This window comes from Heloderma suspectum, chromosome 1, assembly GCF_057233095.1.
Source record: "Heloderma suspectum isolate Gila_16-S chromosome 1, 16-S_ref, whole genome shotgun sequence".
NCBI lineage: Eukaryota > Metazoa > Chordata > Lepidosauria > Squamata > Helodermatidae > Heloderma > Heloderma suspectum.
In genome coordinates this window covers 131468764-131496236 of record NC_139458.1, presented here as the reverse complement: position 1 = coordinate 131496236, position 27473 = coordinate 131468764, and the positions used below count along the sequence as shown (strand labels likewise).

Sequence of the window (27473 nt, the reverse complement as noted above, 5' to 3'; positions counted from 1 at the left end):
GATAAAAAGGAAGGGCTTATAATACCGCCCCCCCCCTCTTTAACACCTCTTTGCATTTACAAAGTAATTTCATCATTAAAAAGCTCATGCCCCCAAATCCTTTGCAGGCTGGAAAGGAAATTAACATTGCTCCCTCCGCCCAACACATCTGTCTAACACGCAAGATCTGTTTTTGCGATGTATGCTTCCTCTCCCCTCCCAAATATAAGCCGATAGATAAAGCGTACCTGTTTAAACACGTGGGCACCACCTTGCATAGTTGTGTCCCAACTCTAGCTAGAAACTCTCAGCTCCCTCCCCTCTGCCTTATCTGTCTCTGAGGGGAGAGAGCCTGGCGCCCTCCAGATGACTTGGATGGCAACTCCCATAATCCCCAACCGTTGGCCATGCTGGCTGGGGCTGATGGGAGTTGTAGTCCAAACCATCTGGAGGGTGCCTGGTTACCTATGCCTTTCAAACTCTAGAAACTCATTCCTCTCACTTTCTTACTCACTCTCACCCTCCCACAGCCACCCTGCAGAGCACTAGAAACAATCCAGCCAAACTCACAACATCTGCCCTCTCAGAAAAAGCTCCACAAGTGGACTTAAAAGGCTTGGGGCTACCAGTGTTCTTCAGTAAAACATAAAGGAACAGGTTGTCAAGAATCAAGAACGTTCGAGAATAACATCTGGCATAGTGCATGCTATTCACATATTATGAAGATATTTCTTCATCACCAATACAGGTTTGGGTGGGTTGGTTTCCTCCAGCCTGCCCCAGCCATACCTGCCCAGCATGGCCATTGGCTATGCTAGCTGGGGATGATGGGCATTGTAGTCCAACACATCTGGAGGGCCCCAGATGTGGGGAAGGCCGCTCCCCGTTCAGACCATCAGTATGAGAAAAAAAGCAATGTTTAGCTCTTCTAGAAAGCCATTGCCTTAGGCCCCAGTGCATGCCTGTTTACAAGTAAATAAACACCCCAGTTTCTTTCATGCTGCTGTCAAAGCAGCCAACCACTCCCCAATCCTCCATTACTTAGGCACTTATCTAGGATGAAGGGAGCTTGGCTAACCTGAGCAGGGTGAGGATATAGATCGGTGCTGCATACCAGAAAGACATCTCTATTTCACCTAAGGCATTGCTGTCTGTATCATCTGAGACGGGTTTGCGCTTTTTTCAGAGACACCATGGCCCTTCCCCCCTTGCTGTATGTAAGGAGGCTATCAGAAGCTTAATCCCAAAAACAACACTGCATATTTCCCGAGATGAATTACATTTCTCTTCATCCAGAGGGTGCAGAGGAGGACTCCGCTTTGGTTGCATTTCCTTCTGCTTGGCAAAGGATCTCTAAGCACTTTTACGTGATGGTTACATGAAAGTTCCAGTGAAATGGTCTCTCAGTGAAGTGGCCCTTTGCTAGGGGCCCCCTGCCTTGTCTTGTATGCATTCTGGCCTTACCAACTTCCTGTAAGCCGAGGAAAGGGTCTCACTTTCTCCCTTTTCTTGTCACTCCTTCACTAGCTCCTGGCTCACCCGGATCCACATCCAAGCTGTACAGATCCAAGGCAGGGCTGCAGAGCTTCTTTCAGCCTGAGGGCTGAATTCCATTTTGGAGAAGCTCTTGGGGCTGTGTTCCAGTGGTGGGCGGGGCTGAAGGGGGGGGGAAACAGCAGCATATTTTAGCGTACAACTCTTACTGCTGGTACCTGAGCCATAGGAGAGGCATTTCAACCTTTTAGAATGGGGGGTGGAAATTGCACAGAAGTCAGGGGAGCACCAAATGATTGGTCAGGGGAAAGGGGGTGGGGCCAAGGAAAGGGGTGTGGCCATCTGGGCCAGGTTGGGACCCCAGCAGGGGTGGATTTGGCCCCTGGGCCTGAAGTTCTACACTCCTGATCTAAGGCTTTGAAGAAATCTTTATTCTGCCTCTTGTCTGAGAGGGTAAATTCTGCCATCCGGTCACTCAGGCTGCCAAGCAGCAGCCCCGCTTTCTGTCCATCATTTATACTGTGCATGATCTCAGACTGAAGCAGATAGGGTCCCCAGTCCGTTTTGCCTCCATAACTCGCAGGCTTCTGAATTACCTTCATGGTTAGGGCCTGCTGATAGGGTTTACTGGCTGCAGAAGTCCTGATCCTGCACACTAAGGCAGCTTTTCCCAACCAGGTGCCTTCCAGATGTGTTGGGCAACAACTCCCAGTATTCCTGATCATTGGCCATGGCGGATGTGACTGCTGGAAGTCCAAAACATCTGGAGGGCACTAGGTTGGGGATGTTGCACTAAGGTGATACCCATGGGATTAAAAGCACTAAGCACATCTGTAAGAAGTTGTTTCTCATACCTGGAGGCAGGTTTCAGCTGGCAAGGAGACCAGGCCGTTCTCTTCCAGTGTGGGCTGAAATTCCTCTTGCTTTTGATTTCTGCACATTCTTTTTCTGGCATCTCACCCATTCTGGGGTCTTAGCCTTCATCTTTTCTCTCTCTCATTGTTCCTAGATAGATACAGGTAGTTGATTCTCAGCTACTGCCGTATTGCCCAGTCCAAGTTCCTAGGGTGGCTATGGGTCCTCCTTTACAGAGCACAGTCCTCTATTTGAAGGGGTGTCGCTCAGTGGAAGAGCACCTGCTTGGCCTGCAGAAAGGCCCCGGTTCAGGCCCCAGCATCTCCAGGTAGGACTAAGAAAGATTCCTGCCTGAAACCCTGCAGAACCACTGCCAGTCAGTTTCAACAGTCCTGAGCTAGATGAACCAACTCAGGTTCAACTCAGTATCGGGCAGCTTGCTATGCTCCTAGGGGCTGTCAGAGGACACACCTCAATTTGAAGACATCCTCTATGTGAAGGGCTATCCAAGTCTTGCTTAAAGGTAAAGAGCCATAGGAAGGGGGAGCAGGAAAGGGCCTTGGAGTTACCCATCCAGAGTTAGCGCCTGGACAACAGACTGAACAAGCACACAGGTCACCTGGTCGCAGTCTTCCCCACTCTGCTGAGATATATTTTAGTTCTGTTGCCGTTATTTCTCAGTTTGCACCTATCAATGAGCATAAGTACGTTTTATTCAAATGGTGTCCTCTGTGGTCCTCTTTTTGGGTGGGACACAACTGGGCCACCCTGTCAGCTACTCTTCCAGCTCATGGCTCTCCTTAGATCGCCCCACCCCTGGGTGCACTGCAGCAAGGCCTCTAGGCCTGCCGTAATCCCTTGTAGCTGCTGATCAAAGGTAGCTCTCATTAGCTGATGTGCAGACCCAAGCTCTCTTCCGAGAATGTTTTAATTTCTACTAAAATACATGACAAAGCGTCTTGTGGCACTTTCAAGATAACAAATGGATTATGGCATAATAAATAAATAAATAAATAAATAAATAAATAGGTTAGTCTTTAAGGGAGCCTTCTCCAACCTGGGGCCCTCCAGATGTGTTGGACTGCAACCCCCGTAATCCCCCAGCCAGCTGGGGGATTACGGGGGTTGCAGTCCAACACATCTGGAGGGCCCCAGGTTGGGAAAGGCTCCTCTAAGGAGCACAAGACACCATTGTTTTTGCTTCAGCAGACAAACACAGCTACCCCTCTGGGAAATAATTTCTTCTAGGAGTGTTCTGGCCCCCACCCTGGCTCAATTTACACCAGTCCTCAGTTCCTCTCCAAGGAAACAATATCCCACTTTTTAACACCACCAGCGTTATGCGTTTCTACTTCCTTGAGTAGTGAGACATTCCAGAGGCAACACTACCTAGTTTAGGTTCCTTTGGATAAAAGAGCACTAGAGACTTTGTACGTTTGCTTTATTTGCACATTTACAAGCAGAGCTTAGGGGGAGCAAACAGACTCTTAGAAACAACCAGCAGATATGCCCCCCCCCCCCGCTCCAGGTTGCACCTTAAGTTTCAGGTAACTCCAGCCGGGAGCCTTCAACTGTCTCCCACTCCTAGTCCTGCAAGTGAGGATAGGAACCCATCCACAGGTATTCAGAAATATTAACCTTCTTCTGTCAGGTCACTGACTAGGGGAGAATTTTGTTTTTGCTCACAAAACGTGAATATGTTCCGTTTGAAGCTCTGAATGTGAAAGCAAGTGTGAGCATGTGTCTGCCGAAAGTACTTGTAAATTGTTGAACACAAGCACATGTTTGAGAATTTACAAATATTTTTGGCGGATATGTGCTCATGTTTGCACTCTCGTTCGGATCCTCAAATGGGGCGTGCTCGCATGTTTTTGTGAGCAAAAATGAAGTTCTCCTACATCCCTAGTCAGTGAAGGTTAATATTTCCAAATACTTGTGGATGGTTTCCTGTCCTCACTCGCAGGACTAGGAGTGGGAGCAACAATACGGGCTTGTGTTCATCTCATTCCTAATTCCCAGTTTGATTGTGCAAATTTCCAAATTTGCACAAATTTCCTCAGTAGACAGAATCAGCCCCACTTCAGTCTATGGAGAAAATTTGCACACATTTGAGGAGATTTGCGCAAATCTTCTATTTGATTGCTGCTTGATTTGTGCAAGTTTCCTGTTCGCACAAAGCGAACAACGATCGTAAACGCAGTGGTGGGTCCCTCCCCTTCCACACATAGAAGTTCATCACTTGAGTATCATGCGGTAACTAGTATTTGTGAATGATCTATTACAGATGTAATACTTCAGATCAAACTTTTATATCACCCCTCATCACTCCAAACTGGTACAAGAGCTCATCTGATAGCGTTCTGTCTCAGACCAAATCACCAATAGTCTGATCAAGTCATTTCACTTAGCTGTGCTTGTTTCCTGTTGTCTGTGTAGTGTCCCTGGGTTTTCTTTGCATATTGCATTAGGGGAGTGCAATATTTAATGGAAAGTGAATTATATGATACCTGGGAATATGGATGGGTGGATCTGTCTGGCTCCATCTCATTGAGGTTCTTGGCTTTTCACTGCGAAGATAATTCTGTCCTGGTTAAAGACAAGGTTTCCCCCCCCCTTTTCTGCCAGAAACCCAGTGAGGTAGGTTAGGCTGAGATTCTGTGACTGGTCCAAAGTCACTCAGTGAGCTTCATGGCTAAGTGGGGACTAGAACCTAGATCTCCCAATTCCCAGTCCAACACTCTAACCACTACAGCACTCTGGCTTTATTGTCAAATGCATTTTTTCTTTTCTTTTGTGGAATGCTTCACAAGCTCAGAAATGTATGGATTTCCGAACCCAAATTGCATTTGGTTCTGTGTTCATTTCCAGGAGATGCAGGTTGGGTAAATCCATTTTAAAAATCCTCAGTGGAACGAATTTCTCACTCATCCTTACCTGGGAATATGTTGGTGCTCAACAGTAGCCATACACTCATGTCTGTTTATCCTGTCCTGCTACTCTTACAAATGGGAAATTACTATGAAGCTAGGCAGGTAGTCCTTGGTGGTGATTCATCATTCTTTCATTTTTGAGCATAACTCTGCCTTCCTTAAAGGAAATATTTTATTCCATTTGTGTCTGTTATGAAGCACTGAAAGGAAATATCTCTTACCATAACAGTGAGGAAGTGAGACATACATCTTGTAAAAGCTGTTGCAGATGTGTCATTCCAGTCCTCCTGGCATTGCTGAAGTAAGTTGAAAAGTATGGGCTTAAACATTTACAAAGGGTATTGAGAGTTAGTTTAGGTGGCTGTAGAGAAGCTGCTCCTTCTCACCCGTAACTCCACCATCAGTAATGTGGGGGTGATAATGCTGACCTTCACCATATAGCAGCCTTCCCCAACCTGGTGCTCCCCAGCTGTGTTGGACTACAACTCCCAGCATGGCTGGCTGGGGCATCCTGGGAGTTGTAGTCCAACACATCAGGAGGACACCAGCTTGGGGAAGGCTGCCATATAGGTCTGTTATGAGGATGACTCAGAAGCAGATAAAGTGAAGTGCTTTGACCACTCTAAAGTACTCTTTAAATGCTAAGCATATGAGTAATCTGAGATTCCATTCATGGACGTTTACTCTGGGTGAGTGGACTGTTTGAAAAGTGAGGTGAAAAGTACAGGTTGACATCTCAGTCTATGGCAGGGGCCCTGTCTCTCCTCAACTCAACTTTTAATTGTGAGGTATTAATTGTGAGCTGCCCAGAGAGCCTTATACTTGCAAATATAAAAATACAATAAAAATATAATAAAAAACTCCTGCCTCCAGGCAATTGTTTGCAGTGGTAGACTTTGCTTTCCACTCGTTGCTGACCATGGATGTGAAACAAAGCCCCTAGGTGGCACGTATCCTCAATATTCTGTTAATGCTGCGAACACAAGGATGCATCAGAGACAAGTTTAGTGCGGGCAGTGTGTTTAGAAACATGCTAATACCCTTGTTTAACCTGGTAATTAAAGTAAATTAGTATAGGAGTGGGGAACCTTTTTACTGTCCAGGCCTGCATTCTCTCAGGGGTACTCTGTCATGGGGGGCTCATGGTGACAGTGGGCGGGCCTTAAGCTAGTGATAGGCAGGCCAGAGCCAAATCCACCCCTTTTCTTTCTGCTACCTCCTTTTCTCCCTCCCTTCCCACCCAATGGGCTGCCAAGGGAGGGACAGATTGTTTGCACAGGAGCTGTTCGCATGACACAACAGCCTACCATGGCTTATTTAACACACAGGGAGGCTGTGGTGCTTGTGGCCGCCATTTTGAATATGCAGCCCCCACTCAGCAGGTGTTGTGTGGTGCAAACCTGGCAAATGTAGGTTATGCAAGGGATAAACAACCCTTGCATAACCCGCACTCACCAGATTCACACAAAACAACAACGCCCTAAGCACGGGTTGCATATGCAACATAGTGCCCGCAGGTACTATGGCTTGTTGTGAGTTAAATAACTCATGCTGAGCCACTGTGTGTAGTCTGAACCCAGTCACAGACTTTTTGGCTTCACCGCCCCTTTGGTTTCTTGGTATACACTCAGTCTCCAAAGCTTCCTTAATAGTTCTGTGTGGGGGTTTGGCCAGCCAACCTGACCTTTCACTTCCCTCATAGGAACGGCATAGTTTGACAATATTTGATTGTTGACAGCTTCCCCTAACCATGAGCAGCTAAAATGGTTTGTGATAACCAATGGGTATGTGGCAAGGAAGACAGGCATCAGGCAGTTTTAGCTGAGTATATGTAAGATTTTTTGATGAAACTGGAGAAACATGCCGAGGCTGAAAATACAACCAGCTTTTAGGTAGTAGGTTTCAAAGAACACTCCTTTCCTATTAATTGTGCTTACCCCAGAAAGGAGGTTGTCTTCCCATGCCACTGCAGAGATGGTGCAGTTTGTTTCATCGCAGTCAATGCAGGGGTTGTGCTTGGGTGAAAGGCGCTCTAAGAAAATAGTCTGCCTTCCCACAGAGTAAGTTTAATTCTGAAGTTAGCAGGTTATTTTCTTTGACGTAAGTGAAAGAGTCACACTTTCGTTTGGAGTGTTTGAAGAGAAGTTGAACAATTAAAGTGAATATTTTAGCTGAGGGCTATACATCTTAATATTTATGTTGAGTTCAGTACTTAAATCTAGGAAGAAAGCCAGTTTTGGAATGTGAAAGGAGATCAGGAATTTAATTTTAAAAGGCAGCCCAAATGAAGAATAGCACTGCTGTAGCAAAAGTGCCCTGTCCACTAATCCAGGTCGCTTATATAGCCCTCCTGTAGCTTTTAAATTTTATTTATTTTATTTATTACATTTCTTACACCGCCCAATAGCTGAAGCTCTCTGGGCAGTTCACAAAAATTAAAACCACAAGTACAGCATAAAAACAATATAAAATACAAAAGCATTAAAGCTACAGTATAAAAATACAACCAGCATAAAACCTAGCAGCAATGCAGAGATTTAAAATACACTTAAAAATTTAAAACAGCAAAGCTAAAAGAGTAGAATGTTAAAATGCTAAAATTCCTGGGAAAATAAAAAGGACTTCACCTGGCGCCAGAAAGAGTACAATGTAGGCACCAGGCAAACCTCTCTAGGGAGCTCATTCCACAACTGGGGTGCCACAGCAGAAAAGGTCGTCTTCCGGGTCGCCACTTCCTTGGGCCAGGGCTCATGGGGAAAGAATGCTAATCATTTCCTTCACATTGCAATATATGTCCATTGTGCAGTATTCTAGGAGCTGCAATTGCTGCCCTTTTAGACAAAACAGGGAGGACGAGTTTCACAGTCAAGGGAATTTCACAGGATGGAGGCAGACATTCCGTTGCTCCCGGTGTGTCCCATAAATGTGGCACCTATATGAGGTTCTATCACTGGCATATTGAATGTGATCATGTCCAGAACCAGCAGGCGCTTCCATGTGGGAAGAACCCATGTATGCTCAGACGTCCACCCCTTGCCCAGCTGCTTCCTTGCTTCCAAGATAGAGCCGAGTACTATGGTGAAAACCTCTTACTGTGGAGTAACTGTAAGCGGGATCCTGCAAAAACCAAAAGCAAAGCAAAGTAGCAGATGGGAACTGAAATTGCTACCATGGTCACATGAGCTATATTTCACATAGCAGATGGTGGGATAACTTACATACTGCAATCAAGGGAGAAACGTAAAAAAAAGTGTGAGAGCCAGTAGAAAATCCTAAAAAACTAAAGTGGTGTGGAGCTCTTGTAAAGCGAGATGTTTTCATCCGTCAATTGCAACTGTGTAAAGCAGTTGCCCATTAAAAATTAAAGGCCTTTGTCTAACCCAGTCTTCCCCAACATGGCACCCTCCAGATGTGTTGGACCACAACTTTCATCATCCAGCAGGCTGGGGATGATTGGAGTTGTAGTCCAACACATCTGGAGGGAGCCAGGTTGAGGAAAGGTGGTCTAACCCCATAGCAGGTGACACGGCCGCGCCTAGAATGTGCCATGGCGATGGTGGCCTGTTAGATTCTTATGACTCTAGCCCATTTCAGACAACATCCAGTCTTCAGTGAACACGTGGAGGGCCAGAGCAGGATTGTAGCCACCCCAACCGCTACACCTTTAGTTGAAGATTGGAACAGAAATCGCATGGGTACAATTGTATGCATGTAAGGCTCTGCACCAGCCTTCCACAACCTGGCGACCTCCAGGGCCCCATTTACACGGAGCTTTTACTCCAGTTCTACTCCACCCCCAAATCGTTAGTGTCAGATGACGCATGCTGCTCTCTGTAGCTAGCCCAGCATTTCTTGCCCTAAATCCGGGTTTTTCCCCCAAACTCATTTTGTGTTGAATTTTCCTGGCACAACGGCTTCAGTGCTGTTCGGGAGTCCGTATGACCTCAGGTGGCTTCGGTACGGGCTAGTGGAAGCAGCGCTGATTGGCGGAAGGGAAAGTAGCATGGAGTGGGGGTGTGGGGAGAGCAGAGCGGTAAGCATGTCTACCCGGAAGTAACTCACTGCCTTCAGTTCCACTTTGCCAGCTCTGCCGTTTTAAAACTGTGAGGCTATGAAGGAGCACAACTGAGAAGCACTGGCTCAGTTGCTGCCTCGCATTTTAGTCATTGGGGGCAGGGGCAGCCCTGCTGTTTTGAAACTGTGCAGCTACGAAGGAGCATAGCTGAGAAACAGTGGATGCCTGTTGATTCGAAGCTGCACAGCTAAGAAAGGGTGATTGCCAGGGCGGATAATTTTCATGGACTTTACTCAGAAGCACTTCACTGAGCCCGTGTTTGATTGGGCAGTTAATATACATCAGAGACAATGTGCTAGTCGCTCCCCCTCCTCGCCGGCTCCGTGCTCTCTGCTCTCAGCGCCTCTTGCCCTTCCGCTCAGTCTGCTTGTCTCCAGGTGGTGGCGGCTGCCTGCTTGCCTGCCCGCCTCATAAGTGTGTGTGTGTGTGTATGTGGGGTTTGTCACGAACATCTACTCTTAAGCAAGTCCTCCACTGCACTTTGTTGAACATGCGAGGGAGGGGGAGCAAGCCTCCACTCATTGGCTGCCCCGCATCCATGCAATTGCTGACATTCATTTCTACTTGTGGAGGGACTTGCTCACCCCAACTAATGCGGCTTCAGTTCCCATATACACTGCAAAAGCGGAGGAATATAGCACTGCATGTACTGTGGAAAGAGCTAATTCGATTCTGTGAAAATGCGGATTTTGCCCAAATAGCTTCACAAAATGTTTCCATTTAGATGGGCCCCAGATGTGTTAGACAGCAACTCCTATAATTCCCAGGTTGCTCTACACAATCAGGAAACCTGAAAAAGCTGGAGTCCAGATTGTCTGGAGCAAATCAGACCTGTGTGTGCCCTGCTGTGACAATCTTCAGTGGCATTCATGAAGGTTGGGGAGGGACTAAAGGGCTGCTCTCCCCACTCCATGTGTCCAGTGAAGACTGGATATCATCTGGAAAGAGCTTCTCCCTTTACATTTCAACCCCCCACATCACCTCACCCCAATCAGCCTACAACATTTGTAGTGTGGTGTAGTGGTTAGAGTGTTAGAGTGGGACTCGGGAGATCCGGGTTCTAGGCCCAGTTCAGCCATGAAGCTCTCTGGGTGACTTTGGGCCAGTCACCAACTCTTAACCTAACCTACCTCACAGAGTTGTTGTGAGGATAAAACAGAGAGGAGGAGGAGGAAGAGGATCATCTAAGCTGCCTTCGGTTCCTTGCAAGAGGAAAAACAGTGGGATATAAATGTAATAAATAAATATGTATTTATGACAATTATGAAAATAGGAAGAAGCTGGCTACAGGTGCGGCCTAACTTTTCCTCGCCGATGTTTGCCCATTCTGGGAGCTTTCATTGCTGATCCTTAAGAAGTGTCAGCTTCCAATTAATGGATGAGTATCTGGACACTATTTAAGAATGGCCAGTAATGGTTTAGAAACAGTCTCTAAAAATAACATGTCCATCCAGCTATATAACCATATTGTCCACCATATTTAAGGCAACTTACTTGGCTGTGATATGGAAACAGGCATAAGCACTACAGTCCTTCCTGAACATCCAAAGCTGCCTTTTCCTGAGTCAGACCGTTAGTGCCATCTGGTCTATTGGTCTTCAGTTGTTGGGTCAGGATACATGACTGGGTCTTGATAGGCGTGCTACCACCATACAAATATATGGTTAAAAAACTGGGTTCCCAAGTTCATGATTGGACTAAGGGGAAGTTCTGAAACTGAAAAGGTTGAAGACTACTGATCGAACCCAATCTCGTCTGCTCTACTGTGATTGGCAGTAGCTCTCCAGATCTCAGCTAGAGATCTTTCCCGCTAGCACAGATCCGCATAACTGAGATGGTGAGGTTTGTCCACGGGAACCTTCTGTATACAAATCATATTCTCTTCCTCTTGTGACCCAAAGCACATGTTGCTTAAAGATGTGGCTAGCTCTTTTTTTTTTTTTAGGTAACGTGTGTTTTGGCTCTGAGTTATGCCCCTGTCCTCACATATATTTCAAATGTAGCTCATAGTGTTAGGAAGTCACATTCTGGTGGTGGCTATTCACACTGAGACAGACCGCTGTTCAGAAAGGTTGCGTAAGCTATTACCCTGCATGTCTGGCTGGGGCATGGAATTGGTTTGTCTTGGAGCCATGTGGAAAATGTGTCTCCCCACATCCTTTCCCTGGTTGAGACAGAGAGCTGATTCTTATGTTCATTTCTGATGTGGGAAGGTAGCTACAATGAGATTTTGTGTGTGTGCGCACGTGTGGGGAGTATATCTCTTGGAAGCTCCCAAATGAAAGCAACCTGCTGTTCAACACCACTTGATTTTACAGACGTTTTATTATTACGTTTTGCAATTATAAGCTGTTGCGAGAGTCTGTTGATGGACTAGATTGGGGTGGTTATAAATTTCAAAAGGAAATAAAAGACTAGATTGTATAAAGCTAAAGCTGTGAGTAACTCAGGTGGAAAGGGATTTTCCTTTTACATCAGAATCTTGACCTGATACCATTTCCCCCTTTAAAACACTTTCATTTTTGAGATGGAAGGTTCTGCACTCAAGGCATATCTGTGTTGGCACAACTCAAATGCATCCATGGTTGTTAAAAATTGAGTTAGAGAGAAATTTGTGATGAGGATGACATGGTATTTTATAGCTACTTAAGGCTGCAAGCCTATGCACATTTGCCTGGGAGTAAGCCCTATTTAACACAGTGGGGATTGATTTCCGATTAAACATGCATAGCATTGGGCTATAGGAGTCCAGTTTGTCAGGTGGTGGTTGTAGTTCTTGGCTAGAATGACTGAAATTTTTCTCACTCCTATTGCTGATAGTACAAACAGGACTGAGTTCGGGGGTGTTTGGAACTGGAGAAAGGGAAGATCCACTGGATCAGCCATTTACTCCACATAGAAGTGCTGGTGTTTTATAGTGAGAATACTCATACTAGGAGATCTCTCAGGATCTCTTAATTTTGGAAGAATTCCACAAGACCAGTGTTAATTTGAGACACAAGATGAGAGTAGTTAGAATTACTTGGAGATTTCCCCAGTTTATTTTCAACCCTCCTGCTGTCAGGAGACAAGAGGCAGTTGTGACACTTCCTGCTTATCCTTCCCCACCTCTTTCGGTGAGCAAGACTCTGGCAGCCGGATGATGCAGGGCGCTTCTCCACGACAACGGAAGGAGACAGAAGGAGAAGCCAATTGTGGCTTACCCAGATATTCAAGGAGCTAGCTGTGGTCTGTGCAGGGCTCCACATGCAAGAGTATTGCACCAGTAAAAGTGTATCGCACCACCAATACTTCTGAGGGGGGTGGGGATTGGATTGAACATTATCTAACAGGCAGGGGCTGCTCAACCAATAAGAGAGACTCTGTCCCCCATTTCTCTTTTGATAAAATCCTGGGAGGTTTCCTCCCCTGTATCCACAGAAATCACTCTCTTTCTCTCTTCCCTACTTCCTTACAGCAACAATCATTATAGGAACACAGTGTTCTCACTGCCCTGGTGCAATCAATCAAAGCTTTGATATTAAGGCTCTCTAAATGCTTTAGGTCTATTCATGGGGATCTCAGTAACTTCAGGAGTGTGCATTTTGGGAACAAGCCTCATTGATCACAATGGGAGTTACTTCTGAGTAGACACTCTTATGTTTGTGCTGGGAAAGGAGGCAAAACAAAGGGAGGGAAAACCAGACCCCTTTCTAATCCAATGCTGCACAGGAACAAAGGTCTGAATTAGTTACTTACGAAGGCAATAAACCAAACAATGGAGATTCGCAGCTTCAGGAAAGCGCTTTACAGCCTTTAGGGAAGTAGTGCTTGAACATGTGCTATTTTGATTCTGGGGGATCTCTGTAAATTCTGAAGTGTGTATTCAGGGGACAAGCCTCATTGTCCAGAATGGGAGTTACTTCTGAGTAGACACACATATGTTTATGCTGGGAAAGGAGGGGAAACAAAGGGAGGGGAAACCAGCCCCCTTTCTAACCTGATGCTGCGCAGGAATGAAGGTCTGAATTAGTTACCTCTGAAGGCAATAAACCAACAGAGAATTGCAGCTTGGGAAAGCACTTTACACCCTTTGGGGAATTAAGCGCTTTAAAATGTGTTATTTCAGTTGTGGGGTATCTCTGGTGTGCACATTCAGAGGACAAGCTTCATTGACCACAATAGGAGTTACTTCTGAGTAGACACTAATTGGTTTGTGCTGGAAAACATAGGGACAGGAAACACCCCTTGACTTGTGTCACAGTGAAAGGCACCCCTGGGCAAGGCTAGCATACCCAAGGTAAATGAGTGGGTTGGGGCACACAGCAACTATACCGTGGAGAACCAGACTTGAGGAAAAGAATTGGACCTTAAGCAGTCTCAGGAAATCCGTTTTTTCCACGATAAGCCCTGGGGTGGCTGCTGGATGGCCACGATGTCATGTATCCCTAACGACCTCCAAACGCAGCCAGCTTGGATTAAATCGTTCATGGAGACACCCCCACAGTTGCCCTTTGTATCTTCACCATCAGCTCCTGCCACTGTAGTTTCCTGCTGAGACCACCTATCCCAGGGGTCCCTAATGCAGCGCATGCAGGCATCCACAAAATGCCTCCTTTTTAAATATACGTACATGGATTTTTATGTATCCATAGCAATGGATACATATGAAATGCATACAGATTTCTAGCAATTATGCATAGGTATCAACAAAAGTGGACCAAATATCCAAATAAGTATCCTTTTGAAGGTGGAGTCTTTATGCCACCCCATCAAATATTGAAAGCATAAACATATGTTTAAAAGAAGCATTAGCTGCATTGTACCACCCGCAATTAGCCATATTAGACAGTCCCTTAATAAAGAGACGTTGTGGTGTCCAATAGACATGAAACAAAAGTTTTGGCTGAATAAGACGCAGCCTAAGATCCATAGACGTGACAGGTAGACACTGAAGTGGTGATCCCCTGATTAGGCTTTTAATGGTGGCACCCACAGCAGTTTCTCAAATTCCCAAATGTGCCCACGGGTTCAAAAAGGTTGGGGACCTCTGTCATATCCTGCTTGGCAGCTGTTCCAAAATGACTGTGCTTGCCTAATACTGTGTCTAAGGGCCTGACTGGGAGAAGTTGGCTAGTAAGAGGATGGCAAGGTGGGGGGTGGGGAGAGGTGAGCAGGAGACGTTGCAGCTGCCTTGTCTACCAGTTAAGCAGCCAACCTAAAGGTAAAGAGGGACTCTCCAAGGTGCAACCTGGCAACCATAAAGGCATTAGTTTGATAATGAGGGTTCCTTGCAGCATTATTCCATGGGGTCTCCAACATGGTGCCCATGGTCACCAGTGTGCCCACGGACACCTCTCTTGATTCTCCACCAGGTTCTCTCCCCTTCCAGATTTTTATTTTCTTAAGAGTTAATTTTTTTAAAAAAAATTGAGCTAAGATGCTTGAATGCTGAAAAGCAAAGTGGTTCCCTCCAGCACCATCATTATTTGGGTTCAAAAGAGTGGTTTTGTGTTTTTTTAAGTTCAGACCCTACCTGTGCCTTGAAATTAGGTTCTTGGGCAAGTTACCTTAGTCTCACCATTTTGCCTTCTGGGAAATGAGTGTTCTGTGACCAACCACGTCCACCACGACAGTCATTTTATGAAAGGGTAAGTCCCTCCAGCAGCCTTTTTGTGAGAGCACCTATGACACTCTAACAAAATTCAAAATGTGCCCACTAACCCAAAAAGGTGGGGGACCCCATACACACACACATAATATATACACACACACACGTATGTGTGTGTGTATGTTCTCCCACCTTGAGCTCTTGAGAGTGGGATCAAGAAAATATAAGTAAAAAAATAAATAAGCTTATCTATATAAGTATATATTGTTGTTGTGTGTATTATTTGTTTTATGTCATTATGTGAATGGTTTTTATATTTTATATAATGTATTGTAATGGTTTTTAATTTTTGTGAACTGCCCAGAGAGCTTTGGCTATGGGGCGGTATAGAAATATAATAAATGAAATGAAATGAAATCTACACTATAAAACTCTTCCACTCTGTCTGTCAAAAGCCATTTTGTGTTTGACGTCTGCACAAGCACGTACACCATATTTTCTTTCTAATGTTACCTGCAGTAAATGGAAATGTTGTTGAAAGTCTGCTCTCTGCAAGGGCTTCAGACTTAAAGATGGACAAAAATGGCATGGTGGTGCTTGATCTCGATGTCAACCTACACTTCTTTGCCCTCCGTTCTTTCCTTGCAGTTGGGCTTCTGTTGTTTTCCTTGACATTTTTAATGAGTTTAATTGGGTTCCTTTCTTAATATAGTCACATGCACTTTAACTTTGGGAGCCTGCCCAGTTCTTGCCATGGAATCCGGCACTTCTCAGAACTCCTGGCTGATTTTGTTCCACTGTCTTGCCCTTTACCAGTAAAGGCCTGTAATATGCCAGTAATTACAGGCTGCTCTGCTTTGTTGTTAATAACCTAGCTGTACTCACCTGTGGTACAGTGCTCCATGTGTTGTCATCTCAGAGCTATTTCTAGAAACATCTCTCAAATGAAGCCTGACCTTCCTTACCCCTGATTGGTTCCTCCTACCACTCTGCCAAACCGTCTGAATGAATACACAGCAGCATTCGACTGTGCAAAACACTCTGATGATGCAAGCGTGGAGGATGTGGGCTTTGGGGCTGCTCTTTATTTAGTCCCTACCCCATGAGGTGAATATCCTCATCCTTACCTGTTCCCGAATTGGCTCAGTAAGGCAGCAGCTTGCGTCCAGGCTTTCGTCCTGACCCAGAGGTACCACTGGTGGCAGCAGTGCTGGTGTTTTGCCACCAAAGGCAAAAGCTGAAGGATGTTTGTCCTATTGTAGAGTGCCTTGGTGTAGCTCAAAGGCAAACATGGGAAATATCCCAGCAATTTTTAAATGCTCCTCAGCTCTACTTGTCTTCTCACTGTAGTGGCTGAGGCCTTCATTATTTCTGGCTCCCCTGTTGATTGTTTGGGTGGCCTATTTTTAGGCTCTGTATGTAAGGCTCCATCGCCTGCACTGTACCAGTTTCTTTGGGAGCTCAATCAAAGTGGTGGTTGTTACCAGGTTAACAGAAGGACCACCTGCACCCATACGAACCAGCCTGGGTTTTACAATCAACCTCAGAGGTGCTGTTCACAGGCCCGCCATTTAGATCTATTAGGTTGGCAGGCACCAGAGACAGGACATTTTCGGTAATGACCCCATATTCTGGAACAGCCTCCCAAGTGATATATGCCTGGCCCCATCATTATTGGCATTTAAACAGGCCTTTACAACATTCTTATTTCAATCTGCTTTTAATTAAAGTGCTGTGCTGGGTTTGTATTGTTTTAAACTCCTCCTTTTAGTTTTGTAATTATATTTGATTGATGATTTTTATTTTTATATTGTATGTTTTAATTCTTTGCAAACTGCCTTGGGAGGGCTTTGGTGGCATATGAATATCAGAAATAAATACATACATAAAATTACTTCGAAAGCCTTATATAGTTCAGCTCAGATAGCTTATCTAGGGGATTGGCTGGCTGGGGAATACTAGGAATTGTAGGACTTCTTTCTGTCTAAACATGCATAGAATTGTGCCCTAAGATTAGCAAATGAAATTGAGTCTTGTTCTGTAGACTGGTTGTGAGGCAAAAATGGTGGACGGTTGGAGGAGCGTCTTCTCCATCATAGCTCCTCAGCTCTGGAACTCCCACCTGAGAGGGGACCACCTAAATCCCAAAGCTTCAGATTTGCAGGATAAGTCTGGTGATTTTTAAAGGGCTATTCTCTGTCTTTCGATATAACGTTGTTTAGGGTGGCCATTTACACCTAGGGTGGCCTTGTGCTGCCTTTTCTCTATTTTGAAGGTGTTCGCCTTTTGAACAGCTGTCCAATCCAAGTCCATCTTAAAGACAAAGAGCCGTCAAGGAAGAGCTGAGCCTTGACGTCGCCCATTGGCAGCACCTGGGCAACTGCCTGAGCAAGGCACACGGGTCACCTGGTCACAGTCTTCCACACACTGCGGTGAGATGTGCTGCATTTCTGTTTAAATTATAATAATTAGTTCTACATTTTCACCTATACAGATAAATTAACATATGGAAATATTGTGCAAATCGGTGTCCTCTTTTGTGGTGACGCATTTCCTCTTTTGGTGATTCATAAGTGGCCAACCCTACTGCACATCGCCAAAAAAGAGGATGCCAACTGGCAATATTCCTGCCTATGCAAATTTATATGTATAGGTGCAAATTTAGAAATAATAAAATTTAAATAGAAATACAAGAAACTCACCATAGTGGAGAAGACTGACTGGTGCTAACCCTTGAGGGCTTTACTTTAAACTCAGCTAGGGCTGGACTAGTCAAATAGAAGATGCCAACAAATAGAGGACTGTCCTCTGTTAGCTCTCCAAAATAGAGGACTGTCCCTTGCAAAGTAGGACACCTGGCCACCCTAATAATTGTCAAGTTGTTTTAGATGTGTTTAAACATATATTTTAGTGTTTTCTCCATGGGCTTCCATCCTGGAGGGTAAAGCAGAGTAAGAATTGTATAAATAAATCACTTTTTGCAAATGCTAAAAGAAAACAAATGTCAACGTTTTGACGTGTCTGGGTTTCAAGTTTTTGCATGAATCATATTTTATACCGTGGGATCTGTGAGGAGAAACATCCAAATGCCATCCAAGAATTCTTGCTTTCACCACTCAAGCCTGAAATCCACAGCTGGACTCTGAATGTAGGACCTGCAGTAAATATATAAATGGGGGCGGGTAGGCACCCATCCTGAAATTACTGGGGATGCTGTTCACTGGGGTGTATCTCCAGTTATTTAGGGGAACATATGCCTCCCCATTACACTGTGTGTATATTGTGGACTTAAGCATGCTCATTACTACATTGGATTGTGGCCCAGATCCATTATTTTTCAAGAGCAATCCCCTTTCGTCCTATTGAGGTATATAAGATACTTCCATAATGGAGGCAATCTAATAAATATATCTATACAAACAAGGGAAATAGCCCCATGCCAGCATGTGACACTTTTAGACAGCTGCTAACCTCCAAAACCCTGAAAAGACCCCACTACTGATGCCTGCTGTTGGCCTGCTTTTAAAATTTTAATTACCCACAATGCCCCCAGTGTAGCATCTCTCCACGTCATTGTGGGAAATTAAAATGGCTGCTCCCAGACTCAGCTGCCTGGTGCTGATTGGAGTACTGCTACCTTTTACTGCTGCTTCTGCCAGGGCCCAGTGATACAGAAGGAGGCTCACTGAAGGGTAGTTGGTTGCTGAAGGTGCCCTCAAACCTGAAGGGAAAGATACTGCAGGCATTTGTGTATGAGACCAAATGTCTGTGCCTGCTCTAAACCTATTAACTCTTACCTTACATGTAGCTGCTTTAAGGACAAGAGCAAGCAAATGCCTTACTCTTAACAAGAAACGCTGACCTTCCAGTGTAAGCCAACATCTAATATTGCTGTTTTTGAAAACTGATGTGTGTGAATTGAAAATTGTAATTCATGCTCCTCATTGCTCTAATTTTTAATGAATCTCCCTGTGAGATGTTAGAAGCAATATTTTCAGTTATGAATCCATGACTGCACATTTCTGAAGTGTGGGAGGTGTTATGTTAAAAGTATGAGCTGAAATGGAGGATGTTAAAGTTTGTAGTTGTTTCTGACGGTGATAATTCATACATTCATACCTAGGTTGGGTCATCATTCTGGGTGACTGAAATCTCACCAACACTCAGAGTCTGCTTTCTTTCTCCAAGTTTTATACACTCTTGGTTTCACAAAAAATAAGTGTGGTTAGCAGTTGTTCAATTATTTATGTATTTATTTTATTTTAAATGATTTTTAGGTCACTTTAAGGGTAGAACCCTCTCAGTAATAACACCATCTGGAGAGAGAGAGAAAATAACATTAGCTGGAGAGGGGGGAAAATCCAGTACTATCTTTTTCAGGTCTAAATGCTAAGATCACACAGACTGCCCTCTCCCTGGATGAGTGGAAAACTCCTTCCTACCATCACCTTTTCCTTTGTCAGCTGAGATGACAAGGTGCTGTCCCCATTTTGTCATTTCATAAAAAGAGTTGGAGAGGTTTCAAAAGGTAGCTAAAAGGAAATTCTAAAGAGAAATTCTGAAGTTGAACAAGAGAAGACTCTATTTATTATTTATTTTGTTAAGTAAAACATTTCATGCTGCTTTTCCCCCCCCCCAACTCAAGGTGCTTTACAGCCCCCGCCCCCAAAGTTAAAAATAATAAATTAAAAACTGCAGTAACATCAAATAGACTCATAGGCCTTCTTCAGACATAACATTCCTAGCTTCCTAGGTTTTTGAGGGTGACAAGGAACTGCAGAAGTCATATAAATGGTAGACCAATAAGAAAATAAAACAGCTCTGAATGCTTCCCAAACAAGAGCTTTCAAGCTATCCTCACAGCTATGAAGATACTGTATGACTGCTGCAGTTCCTTGCCACCCTCAAAAACAGTCATTTATAGTGGAGCCTTTGGCTCCTTTGCCGTTTATTATTCATTATCGTAATATGTACACTCCTTTGCTGGTGCACATACTAGAGGAAGGATTGGCAAGATTAGTAAATTAGTCTAAACACTGCAGGGTCCTATGTCGGTAATTGTGCTGTATGCGTTACATACAATGTATCTGTATACATATGTATGTTTACTTTCGGGAATACCTCTTATATACTAGACCATATCCATTTTACTAGACCACCGAGGAAGACCGTGTTGAAATACATTTGGTTTATTTGGTATTGGTTATTTTCGGTATGGTTAGGCTTTTATAACACAACATTGTATTCTCTCTCATTCGTTTGATGTGTGATTCTTTACAGCATAATAACAGTGTATTCTTTCTTCTTGATTTTGTGTATATAACTTCTAATTACCTAGATAAAAAAACTTTATTATTAGATTTTGTTCTGTTTACATTTATTATCACCAGTAAGCCCAGCCCACTTGTTTTTGTTCCTAAACCATTGTACCTGGTTCCTCCTTTACCTCCTCCTGTCATCTGATGGCATTGGCAGCAGTGCTGCAGGCCTGATCTTTTTAAACCACAGTTCCCTGTTATGTCTAAAACGGGGAACTGTGGCTTAGTGTCGATCTACTTACCAGGATCATATCCCACAGTTCGATCCTAGTTAATACATTGACATTAAACTATAGTTTCCCAGTTACAGGGAACTGTGGTTTAAAGAGACCAGGATTGCAGGGTTAAAGGAGGAAGGGAGTGCATAGGCCCAATGTTGTTCATGGCTTAATAAAATACGGTTTATTAAGCAGGGAACATTATATCTGAACAAGCTCAAATGTTTGATGAAACATAAAGTCTTCCAACTTCCAACCATTCCAGAAGTGTCAGAGCCTTTTTTGGTGGTGGCATCCTGGCTATGGAACTCTCTTCCTGTAGAGATTCAGCTGTCCCCCTACACTGTTGTCATTTAGGCATCAGTTAAAGATTTATTTATTTGTGCAGGCTTTTGAGGTATAGGCAAGTGTTCTATTTATTTTTTATTGATTGTGCTGATGGTTTTACTGTATTTTATTATATATTTGTGTTTTTAGAGTGTTGATTTGAATGTTGTTTATGTGGTGTGCTGTGTTTTATATAAGTTCTTAGCCACCCTGGGTTCTTTGTGAGGAGGGGCAGGATATAAATCAAAGAAACTACCTTTCCTGAAGTATAGCAATAAAGGGACAGAGGTTCCAAAGCTTTGGGGGTATTACGGAAAAAGCCCTGCCCCTAGTCACTACCGTTTGAAGCTGTTGTATGGATGGAATGAATACCATAGCCAACCGATTAGATCTCAGTTGGCAAGTGGGCTCATATGGTGTGAGCGTGCAAGGCTTTAAAATACTTTTGTGTCTGTTGAATTTCCAGGATCTGTTGTTTTGGGGCCACTGAGAAGCCAGTGCAATTTCCGTAGCTCTTTCATTAAATGAACCTTCTTCCTAAAGTTACTCCCTAAATGATGGAGGCATGCAGACTTTGTGCTTAGTCTAGGCTTTAATCACATCTCTCTTTCTGAAACAGGAGCCCACCCGTCTCTCTTTCCACTTCCTTCAGTCTCTGCCAAAACCACCTACGTTCTTTAACCTCCAAAATCTCTATATTTTCCTTGTCTGCCCCTCTTGCCCTGGCTGGCTGGCTGGTTTGTACAGAGTTATCTGCGTATGTCCTTGGAAGGGTGACCAGGGCTTTAATAATTCAGTCCTTTGTATTCCCACTTGCTGTAAGTGATGGTTTGGTCTATGTAATATATTTACTCTTGGTCTATGTAATATATTTAGTTTTCTACCCGTAAATTTAGAGGAACAGGTTATAATGGATATAACTGTACTCCTGATTACTTCAGTTGCCCACACAAGGGATATTATGAGGAAATTACTATGCCCATTTTAGAAATGTCCAAGTAGCATATAGTTAGTTATGCTAGTTTTTAAAAATGAGATATAACTTTTTATCTCATTTGTCAAGATGGAAAACATATGGCCTGAGGAGGCATTTTGACTAGTTGTTCCTCTTGAGTAGCAACTTGATGTGCACGTACACATGCACGCACATGCGCACACTCACACACACAGAGTAACCAGTATAACATGATGCCTCCTTGTTTTTTGTGAAATCAGTTCCTGACCTCTCCAGCCTGATTCCAAATGAGAATCAGAAGAATTGCCAAATGAGAATCATAGGTGCCATTTGGGATTTAGTCAGGAGGAGAGGGGAATCAAATGAGGTTACTCGCACCTCTGTAGTCTTTAGATGTAACACTCTCCTCACAAATTCTCTACCTTTTCTGCCTCCATTGTAGGTCCTACAAGATAGCTGTTTGTTTCTCTATGGTGGGTCATGGGAATCTATCCAAGGTCCTTTGCCTTTCTCCCCTGAATAATGACCATGTGAATGGGCAATGTATTCAGCATGGACTTGGGCTGTCATAAGGAGCACATCAGGTTCTAGAAGACTTAAACTGAAGTCTGATAATTAACTTATGGTAAAGAAGGACCATAAAGGGCTGTTTTCCAAATGTTGCCCAACATTCTGAACAAATTGGGAAGATGTGTACATCACCAATCTGGTGTCCTTCAGATGTGTTGGACTACAACTCTCATTTTCCCATGCCCATGCTGGCTGGGAATGATAGGTGCTATAGTCCAACATAGTGCCAGGTCGGGGAAGGTTGGTGTACCCAATAGAATATTCAACTGATGTCATCCCAGATTCTGGGCTTCTTTGGGATTTGATAGGGAAGATGGTCCTGGTTTCAAGACAATTCTGCCTGCACAACCTTACACTCTTCTCTAGTGGGCACTCAGATCCTTCAGCCATCCATGCAAACATGCATTAGATCTGAGCAAAGTCTTGGAATCTGAGCAAAGCCCTTCACGGTCTTTCTCTCCTCCTCCTCCTCTCACATGTAATCAGGTAGTTTTTGCAGGTGCCATGGGCAAATTGTGTGGGTGACTCATTCCAGCAAAGTGTGCTTGCATCTTTTTGCCCACACAAATTTCGCTCCAACCATCCCATTACTGTAAAATGTAAATAGGTTCAGTTTTCCTGACCATTGGAGAGGGTCTTGTCATTTTCATGACACTGTTTTTGTGTTGCTGCTTTGGCCACCTGATAGTTTAGTAACTACTGTAGACTATCAGGTGGCCAAAGCAGCAACACCCCAGCTTAACAAACATTTTACAAAGTTCTTCCATTCTCAATTCATTTGTGATTCACTCAGCGGCCTCATGAAAAGGTATAGCTACACTTGTGTAGCCTCCCTCTGGGAATTGTCTTTTCTGGCCTTGCTTTGGAGTTTTATAGTCATCTTTGTTCAGGGTGAACATGCTTGGAGATAAGACGGAGACTCAGTACTTTTCCATGGTAAGAGAGGGAAGAATAGACAGCTGCAACGTTCTATGGGACCTTTCGGTCCAAATTACTGTTGTAACACATGCCCCTGCCCTGATTAAATCCTGCACAAAAGGGTTTGAGCCTTAGGTACAGGTAACACATTCCAGAAGAAAGTTTTTCCATTACCTTCCTGGTTTCTAGGTGTTCTCACCTTACACTCTTCTCATTTAAACAACGTGGGGGTGGGGGTGGAGAGAGAGTGTGCCTGCTCTTGGCCAAATGATTGCTTATCTAGCTACTATAATGAAAAGAAGAGCCGTTTTCATGGCTTACTACTTCTATTGTTTATCAGGAAACAAGGCAAACTCCCACCGGGACTAGCATAAGGGTCAAACCAAAATATCTCCTCCTGCTCTTCCCAGGGCAATGGGTACAGATTCCCAGGCATAAATGCTGCCTCTCTGTGATTGTGTTCTGGCTGGGTGGCGTGTGCACTGTCAAAGGCATCTGGTTAGCTCAGAGTGGGGAAGAGCCGAAGGGCTGCAGGCGATGTGCATTTCAAGCCCTTTCCTGCACTGACAGTTCTGCCTGGCTCTTCAGCATCCTTCCCACTCTCATTTTGAGAGGTTGACACATTTGCAGTGCAGGCTTCAACTCATCTCCCCCCCCCCCCCCAATCTCACCGTGGTGTTGTTTGTGTCAGCTCTGTGTTGGCTGCCTCTGAAGCTACACTCCTTTGTTTTAATGTAGAAAATGCATGCAGAATATGGTTCAAAACATGCGTCTTTGAAATGTCAGAGTGGTCAGACCTGGTTGAGTGACACATGCATGACAGAGAAGGCCTGTGTAAGCTTTTTAAGATGCTTGGCTCATTCTTGCATAGAATTGTCCTCCCTCCCTCCCTCGTGGTTGCTTCCCTGTTTGCATGTATTAAAGCACAGGTTGGCAAATCAAATTTCAGCAACAATCCTATAATGTCATACTTCCCCAACCTGGTTCCCTCCAGATGTATTGAACTGCAGCTTCCATTGCCCCCAGCAAATGGGCCTGCTTGCTAGGATGATGGAAGTTGTAGTTCAACACCTCTGGAAGGCTCAAGGCTGGGAAATGCTATCTGGTATTTCTAGAGGAAAGGCTAGAGCAGTAAATATAGCACAGACCATGGCCAGAGAAAGAATGTGAGAGCTCTGTGTTGAATTTTGTGGTCAGCCTCCCTATAGCGTCTCTGCCAGCATTCTCTTCTGCCCACTACATTCTTCCCTTGATTGCTTCTTCGTTGTGGAGAATGAGCTGTTACGCTTCTCATGTTGAGCAGTACTCTGGCCCTCTTGAGAGAAAGTTTGGGGCCTAGGAATTCCGGCACTTTTAGGTCCCTCTCTGCCTATATTTATCCCCCCATCTTGCCCTCTACACGCTAACTTCCAGTTTGCCTGCTTGGCCTGCTATAGCTGTGGACATCCATGGCGGTTTTTTAGGGATGGACGAAAGTCCCTTACCTGGTCCTGCAGCTTTTTTCGGTGTGGGGGGGGAGGCGCTCCGTTTCTCCCCCCGAAATTCTTGGCGGGGGGGAGGCGCCCCGTCCCTCCCTGGCGAAATTCTGGCCGAAGGGGAGCACCCCGCCTCTCCCGCCACGAAAGAAAAAAGTAAAGTTAAAAAAAAAAAAGTGATAGGCTACATAACGATTTACGTAGCCTATCACGGCTAGATTTTCAAAGTCAGCCGTGATAGGCTACGTAAATCTTTACGTAGCCTATCACGGCTGACTTTGGAAAAAAAAATTGCGTATGCAAATGGCGGCGCCCATGGGCGCCGCCATTTGTGTTCCTTATTTGGGCACGGGTAGTCTACGTAAAGATTTACGTAGACTGTGGCGAAAATAAGGGCAACGCTGGGGAGAGTTTCGGTTGCAATACTGCCGCCTACCACTCTGCGCCACATGAGGCTCTGGGATACCACAAACCAGCAAGCAAAAACCATAGGGATGTCGGAGAATTTCTCCACGAATCTCCTGGAGGCCGAATGCCAACACATTCAGCCCCCCGAAATTGGTGGGGAAATTCTCCACCCCCCGCCCCCCCTCCCCAGGGTGGGACTTACCTCGTGTGAATGTCCCTCTCGGCGGCGGGTCCTGGCGGTGGTGCGGTGGCGGTGCGGCGGCCGGTCTTCCGATCGGCTGCTGCCGCCACCATTACAAAGTAAAAAAAAACACGTGATAGGCTACGTAACGATTTACGTAGCCTATCACGGCTAGATTTTCAAAGTCAGCCGTGATAGGCTATGTAAATCTTTATAGCGTTGCCCTTATTTTCGCCGTAGTCTACGTAAATCTTTACGTAGACTACCCGTGCCCAAATAAGGAACGCAAATGGCGGCGCCCATGGGCGCCGCCATTTGCATACGCAATTTTTTTTTTTCAAAGTCAGCCATGATAGGCTACGTAAAGATTTACGTAGCCTATCACGGCTGACTTTGAAAATCTAGCCGTGATAGGCTACGTAAATCGTTACGTAGCCTATCACGTTTTTTTTTTTACTTTGTAATGGTGGCGGCAGCAGCCGGTCCGAAGACCGGCCGCCGCCGCCGCTGCACCGCCACCGCACCGCCGCCAGGACCCGCCGCCGAGAGGGACATTCGCACGAGGTAAGTCCCATCCTGGGGGGGGGGGCGGGGGGTGGAGAATTTCCCCACCAATTTCGGGGGGCTGAATGTGTTGGCATTCGGCCTCCCGGAGATTCATGGAGAAATTCTCCGACATCCCTACGGTTTTTGCTTGCTGGTTTGTGGTATCCCAGAGCCTCATGTGGCGCAGAGTGGTAGGCGGCAGTATTGCAACCGAAACTCTCCCCACGACCTGAGTTCGATCCCAGCGGAAGCTGGGTCTTGGGTAGCCGGCTCAGGTCGACTCAGCCTTCCATCCTTCCGAGGTCGGTAAAATGAGTACCAGCTTGCTGGGGGAAAGGTAGTCATGACTGGGGAAGGCAATGGCAAACCACCCCGCTATACTCTGCCATGAAAACGCCAGCAAAAGCGGAGTCCCTCTAGGGGTCAGTAATGACTCTGTGTTTGCACAGGAGGAACCTTTCGTTTCCTTGTGGTATTCCAGGGCACGATTTGACTCACAGGAACCGCTGCTCTTCCTTTAAAGCCAATTCAGATAGATGTCCATTGTCTGAGATGGAGCAACTCATCCCATGTCTATTAGAGTTGTATGGACTCAGTCAGGACCTGGCTTACAAGTACACATTTCACTTCCATTTTCTTGTGAGGAGTTGCCTGAATGAAAGTGCCTCTGCCTAAAACTAAATAGATAAAGCATACCCTACCTCAAAACTCTTGGAACTTCTTTGAGTAAGTATAGTGATCTTTATCTATTACTGATGGTGAATCTAGTGCCACAGAGTTCTAGTTATAAGAATAAGAAGGTAATCTTGAGTTCGTCCCTCATGGTTAGTTGGCTTCATTTGTTAAGATAACATTGGCTTAATGCAATGTCCAGTGCTATGCCAAGTTTTTGTGAGGTTTGATTTTTGTTCCTGTTTCAGGGTGTATGAAATTGCTCAAGAAACCCCTATACCTCCCACTTTTTCACACATTTTCATGCTTGTTTGAAACCATTGTTGCTTTGTCTGCTCCATTTCTGGCAATGCCCCCCGCCCCAGATTTCTTTGCTGCATGGTGCAGGCCAACTGGGGATCATGTACTGAACATAATGATGTCACAGCACCAGGTCATCAGATTTGGCTATGTGGTAACATCACTAAGGGGAAGGGGAAACATATCTCTATGGCCCAAGCAACCCAGCTGATTCTCCTTGCATTGCCATGCTGTGTTGACAGTTTCTTTGCTGGCTGAGCAGCATGGCACGGCATTTGCCTGAATCCACCTCTAGTTGAGCATGACTAATTGGGGAAGAGTATGATAATCCAAGTGCACATCCCATTGAAAGTGGTGCAGTGCAGGTGGACAATATTTGCCTTTGGACGTACATCTTGATGCTCATCCCCATCCACGTATTGCCCCAACCAGTCATATAAACTTGACTGGGTTGGTGTGAGGGAGCAGCAGCCCAATTGTCTCAGCAACTGGAACATGCTCTATCTCGCCACCAGCGATCTCAAAGGGGTGCAAACATTGCTAAAGGGAGACACGTTTCACTGGGGTGAGAATTTTCTTGAAGTGTACCCCATCATTTCAACTCGGCAGCAGTCATTTATGGACCCCTTCACACTTTATTTTCTCTCGGAAGAGTTACATGC

At 45.0% G+C, this 27473-nt stretch overlaps 1 protein-coding gene across 1 annotated transcript in view; it reads left to right on the top strand.

Moving 5' to 3' along the window:
- The window catches only part of LOC146357878 (ras-related and estrogen-regulated growth inhibitor-like), a 39699-nt gene that overhangs the window by 2049 nt on the left and 10177 nt on the right, over window positions 1–27473 (top strand). The window lies entirely within an intron of this gene.